We start from the raw sequence: 6,452 nt of genomic DNA on the forward strand, positions 1-6,452 counted from the left end.
TCCACTGCTCAAGCAGGACATTCTGAATCCCATCACTCGGCCCACATACTTTAACATTTTCAAGGTTTCAGAAAGACTCCTGAATGTCTTCCCACAAGCGTTGTCTATCCTTTTGGCTATGTCACTTCTAGTGGGTAGATAGTGTTATGGCATTATGCTTTTAATTTGTATCTCCCAAAAGAATAATGGTGTTGAGGACCTTTTCATGTGTCTATTAGCCATTTATATATCTTCTTTATAGAAATGTCTATTGAATTATTTTGCTCATTTTTAATTGGAGCACTTGACTTTTTAATATTGAATTTAGAAGTTATTTATATATTCTATATCCATTTTTATATATCTTAGAAGATATATGATTCATTTGATTTATATTTCTCCATAATAAATTACCACAAATTTAGTGGCCAAAACAGCACACACATTTATAATCTCACAGCTTCCATGGGTCAGACGTCTGGGCACAGCTTAGCTGAGTTCTCTGCTCAGGTCTTGAAACAAGGCAATCAAGATTTTGACAGGAGAGTAGTTTCCTCTGGAGGCTCAAATGGGGAATGATCTGCTTCCAAGTTCATTCAAGTTGTTGGCGGAATTCATCTCCTTGTTGATGTATGAGTGTTGGTCCTGGCTGCTGGCTATTGGCTGCTCAGTTGCTTAATACATGAACTTCCTCATCACGGCTGCTTCATTCATCAAGCCAGTAAGGAGCAGATTGCTCATCTGCTAAGACGCTGTTATACAATATAATTAACGGTGGGAGTGGTAGCTCCTCACTGCTATCCTAACTTTTAAGTTGCAAGCTTATGAAAGCGCCTGCCTACGCTGAATGCAAAGGAGTTAAACAAAGACTTAGACACCCAGAGGAAACTAGGAGGATTATCTAATGTCTGTTCTCCGCACATCACTTGCAAATATATTTTCCCAGTCTGTAGTTTGTGTTTTCGTTTACCTAAGGGTACTTTTTAAAGTGTAAAAATTTTAGTTTAAATGAGATCCAATTTATCTTTTTCTTCCCTTCTTTTAAGGTTTATACTTTTGGTATTGTATCTAAGGAATCTTTACCCATCTGAAGACCATGAAGTTCTTATCCCTTGTCTCCTTCCAACAGTTTTAGTATTTTAGCTCTTACATTTAGGTCAATGATCCATTTTAAGTTAATTTTGTGTATGGTGTGGGGTTCGTGTTCAGTTCATTTTATTGCAGTTGGATATAAAAATGGTCTCAGAACTATTTATTGAAAACACTGTCCTTTCTTCAATTGGATTTTTCTTAGCACCTTGTCATAAGTCAATTGACAATAAATGTAAGGATTTATTTTCAACTCTTAATTTTTTTCTATCCATATGGTGTTTTTATTACTGAAGCTTTGTGGTTAACTTTTGAAATCTGGTCGTTGAAATAATCTAATTTGTTCTTCCTTTTAAAAATCATTTTGACTATTCTAGGTCATTTGCACTTCTACATATATATTTTAGGATTAGCTAACCAATGTGTATAAAAATTCTTGATGGAATATTAACAGCAATTATGTTGAATAAGTAGATCAACTTTGGGATAATTACTGTCTTAACAATATTGAATCTTCCAATCAATGGCCATGGCAGATCTATTATTTGTACTTTCTTGATGTCCTCTCAGCAATGTTTTGTAGGTTTCAATGTACAAATATTGTGTGTGTTTTTATAATTTTTCTTAGGTGTTTTATTAATTTTTATATTATGAATAAAATTATTTTGTTGGTATTGATTTTGGATTGTTTACTACTATATGGAAATATATTTAATTTTAATGTATATATCTAGTGTTCTGTGACCTTTCTAGTTTATTAGTTCCAGCAATATTTTTGTGGATCCCTTAGGATTTTCTACTTATAAAATACCTTCTCTTTCTCTCTCTCTCATCTGTCTCTGTCTAAATTTTTGCCTCTATCTCACTTTTTGTCTTTCGTCCTTTCTTGCATTCACTAGAACCACCAAAACAATGTTGAATAGAAATGTCAAGAGTTGACATTCTTTCCTTGATCCCAAAGATAGTGGGAAAATATGTCACTATTTATTATGATATAAGTAAGCTGCAGGCCTTAAAAATGACCATAATCAGGTTGAAAATTTTCCCTTCTATTTCTAGTTTGTTAAATATTTTTATCATGAAAAGATAGAGAATATTTTCAAATGCCTTTTATGAGTTTATTGGAAGCATCATGTCATTTTGTCATTTATTTTATTTCTGATGCTGATGCAACCTTGCGTTCCTGGTAGACATTACGGTTGGCCATGATTTATAGTCCTTTTTATATGTTGCTGGATTCTATTGGCTAATATTTTATCAAGAATTTTAGTTCTCTTTTCTTGAGGGCTATCTGTAGTTTTCTTTATTGCAATATCTTTATCTCTCTTTGATATAATGGTAATATTACCCTCATAGAATAAGTTGGGGGAATTTTCATTTGTTTTCTGCTTTCTGAAAGAGTTTTTTGAAGTACCGGTATTATTTCTTTAAATATTTCATAGCATTCTCTAGTAAAAACATCTGGTTTGGACTTTTCTTTGTGGGAAAATTTTAAATAACTAATTCAATGTCTTACTCTCTAGGAAATTCAAATTTTTCATTTCTTCTTTAGTCAATCTTAGATTTTGTATTTTTCAGCAATTTGTCCATTTCATCTAACTTCTTGTCAGAATGTTGCTCATAATATGTCATTATAATCTTTTTTATTTCTATAGAGCTCACAGTGGTTTCCCATCTTTCATTTCTGATTTTAATCATTCAAATGTCAGTATGCTAAATGTTTGACAATTTTCTTGATTTCTTCAAAAAACCACCTTTTGCATATTGATCTTTTTCAGTTGTTTTCTATTTTCTGTTTCACTGAACTCTGCTCTAATGTTGTTTTTTGTTTTTTTTTTTGTCCTGTAAAATCATTTTATCATCTGCAACATAAACATTTCTTTCAGGCGATGTTACTAGAACAAACTCTTTATGGGGTTTTATAGTTTGGGGTAAATATATTTTTTAAAAACATCTCTATTATATAAAGTTGTAATACAAAAAATGATTTATAAACAATTTTTCCAGGAAAGAGTTAGTAGACTATACTCCTGCTGAAGAAACTTTCCTATTCAAATCTATGATATGGAATGAAGAGATGTAATTAAAAAGTCTTCTGACCAAAAAGCTTGAGATCGTCAGTGGAATGTTTAGTCTTCTCCTCAGAGGGCCATGAGGACTTTTTCATAATCTCCCTAGTTTGATCCAGAATAGCCTGGCAGAGAGAAATGCCATACAACTTCTGATAACGTGCTTTGATGTCGTTCATGTCAATTTCAGAACGGGAAACCATAATCCTGATCAGTATCTTATAACAAGTTCCAATACCCTTCATGGCCTGATGAAGTTTCTCAGCAAAGAACATTGGTTTGCTTGTAGCACATGTCACAATAACTGTGAGGCATTTCTCGATGTCACCTTTCAATTCCAGGTCCAGAACTTTGTTCCTGTTATGCTTACTGTACTTGGAATACTTCTGAAACACTCTGCGAAGATGGGGATAGCTTCTGGTGGTCAGAATGGTAGTGAACACATTCACATCTGTCCCTTTTCTTCTTCTTTCTCCTGCGTCATATAAGGCCTTGGCATCCGTATCAGCCAAGTCGTCATTTATGGCAAGCTCCTCAGGTCTGTCACCCTTAGGAAGAGAAAGCAAAGCCTTCTCATAATCTCCAGATGTCTGAGGCGATGTCTTCTGCCAGATCTCTCCTCAGTTCCTCTCTATAGACTCTGTTAATTTCTCTGATTTCTCTGTTAGTTCCTGATGCCATAATTTCATTCAGAGTGTCTTGATCACTTCCAAGGCCATTCATGGCAGCATGGAGCTCATCAGCGTCAAACTGGGCTGGAGTTTTCAATAGAGCAAAAGCAACTTCCTCAAGGTGACCTGTGAGGGCTTTCTTCAGAGCTGCATCTAGGGACTTTCCTTTTTCCTGGAGATAGGCTGCTTTGATCTGCTGACGTTGTGCATTGTTTCTTTTAGTTAGAATTTCAGTGATGGTTGCTTCATCCACACCTTTAACTGTGAATGCTTTCTGCAAGGCCTCAACATCCGAGGATGGATTGAAGGTAGGATAGGGGCTCCCTGCTGACCCAGGACCGCCTTTGGCTGCTTTCACAGTTTTAATGTATTCCTTCTCTTCCTTATCAGTAAACCAGGCCTGCTTGAGGAATTCAGATACCGTTTCCATTTTTGAAGGATCTTTTTTTTCACCTCGGTCCAAAGACCTAAAGAGAGATTCTTCTCAGAACGGTTCATGCTGTCTGCACTAATCTTTATTTTTCCCTGGTTGCTTTGGAATTAGTTTATCTTTTTTTTTTTTTCCTATTTTCCTTCAGTGGAAGCTTAGTTTATTCATTTGAGACCTTTCATCTTTATTGATAGAGGAGAATACAGCTATGAATTTCTCTCTAAGCACTGCTGTAGCTGCATCTAATAATTCTGAAATGTTGTATTTTCATTCTCACACAGACTAAAATATATATTTTAAACTTATTTTGTGATTTCCTTTTTTATTCATGGGTTGTGCAAGAGTGTGTTTAATTTCCAAACATTATAGGTTTTTCTTGACATTAATATAACCACTCCATCTCTCTTACGGATATTCTTTACATGATCTATTTTTTCCTTCTTTTATAGTCAACTTTCTTTGTCTCTGTATTTAAGTAGTGTTTCTTCTAGACAGCATATAACTGAGGCTAGCTTTTTTTTTTAGTATTAAATCTGTTCTGGTTTTTTTTTTCTCCTTTTAATGGAGTATTTAGTCCATTCACTCTCAGTGTCATCACTGTCGTGGCTGGAATTCAGGTCATCTATTTTCTCTTTGCTTTCTATTTTATTCATGAAGTTTTTGCTCACCTCTTCCTTTTTTAATGTCCTATTTGATGTCAAAAAAACATTTTTGTCTATTTTATTTCTTCTGCCAATTTTTTAAAAATCTTTTTCCATTTATTATCTTCCTTGTTTCTGAGGAATTAAAAATAGATTTTAACATATCATACTCTAAGAATAATACTGACAATTCCAGTAATGTATAGAAATGACATTTCAATTTATTTTCTTTCGCTCTCCTTTGTGCTTTGTTGTCATATATGTTACATCTACGTATGTTATATACTCCACTATAGACTATTACACTTATTGCTCCATACAAGTTTATCAGAAGTTAATGAAACAAATGAGAGGTATATCTATAGATTCTTTTATACTCACCCTATATCTGATGTTCTTCACACCTACTCAGAAATTCAAGTTATTTCCTGGTATCAATTTCTTTCAGCCTGAAGAACATCCTTTAATGTTTCTTGTAAGACAAGTTTGATAGTAACAAATTCTCCCAATTTCTTTTTCTAGGTATTATGTTATTCTACTTTTTGTTTTTTTGTTTTTTGGCCATGCCACATGGCATGCAGGATTTTAGTTCCCTGACCAGGGATTGAACCCTCGCCCCCTGCAGTGGAAGCACAGAGTCTTAACCACTGGACCAACAGGAAAGTCCCAACTTTAGCTTTACATTTTTTGGACCTCCATTTTTTTCTGATAGAAAGTCAATCACTAATTATATTTTTGTTCCTTTGCACATAAGTTGTTTTCTTTTTCTTGCTGCTTCCAGGATTTGCTTTTTTTCCTTGAATTTTATTAGCCTTACTATAATGAACCTCTGTGTGATTCTCTTTCTCAGTTTATTTTCTGATGCTTATTTTTAAGCTTGGTTTCCTGGGGTTATCCCTGTGTCAGCACAGCCAGTGTTCAGCCAAAAGTTGACAAGAGACTGTGTTCAAATCCCTCAAGTCAGGGCTCACACTCAAGACAGATCTGTGTGTGTCCTGTAGGGTGCATGCAAATGCCAGGCCATTTTCAAGTCTTCCCTCTACTGTTTTAATTTCTGCCAAGTAGTTTCATCTCTCTCTCTCTCTCTCTCCTCTCTCTCTCTCTCTCATACACACACACACACACACACACACACACACACTGTGTTGTTGAACCACACAGACAGAGAGAGCTGGGGTGAGGTATAGGAAGAGTCCTCATTGAAGACTGCTATAGAATCACCCAGTTTCTACACAAACTTTAGCAATTTTCAAGAATAAATGCTTCTCTGTATGTCTTTGGTCAATTTCCAGAATGCTGAAATACTTGTTTTTGACAGTTTGATCCATCTTTATGGTTCCTTTCTGAAAAAAAGATTGTCCACTTTCTCATTCCATTAGGTGGAGGTTCTACATGCTCAGCTAATTAAGCTTTGATAAAACTAATTAAAATCTAATTAAACTAGTTAAAGTCTAATGAACTAATTAAAGCCTATGACTATTTCCATGATACAAACAAAGGATGTGAGTAACATTAGGAGCTCAGGCAAAGATTATGAGTAGCCAGGATGAAATACCAACAACAAAGAGGTCCT

At 34.7% G+C, this 6,452-nt stretch overlaps 1 pseudogene; it reads right to left on the reverse strand.

Moving 5' to 3' along the window:
- Positions 1–3,209: 3,209 nt before the first annotated feature.
- On the reverse strand, positions 3,210–4,238 carry LOC130851519 (annexin A1-like; annotated as a pseudogene).
- Between the last annotated feature and the right edge of the window lie 2,214 nt (positions 4,239–6,452).

This window comes from Hippopotamus amphibius, chromosome 4 (assembly GCF_030028045.1).
Source record: "Hippopotamus amphibius kiboko isolate mHipAmp2 chromosome 4, mHipAmp2.hap2, whole genome shotgun sequence".
Classification (NCBI taxonomy): domain Eukaryota; kingdom Metazoa; phylum Chordata; class Mammalia; order Artiodactyla; family Hippopotamidae; genus Hippopotamus; species Hippopotamus amphibius.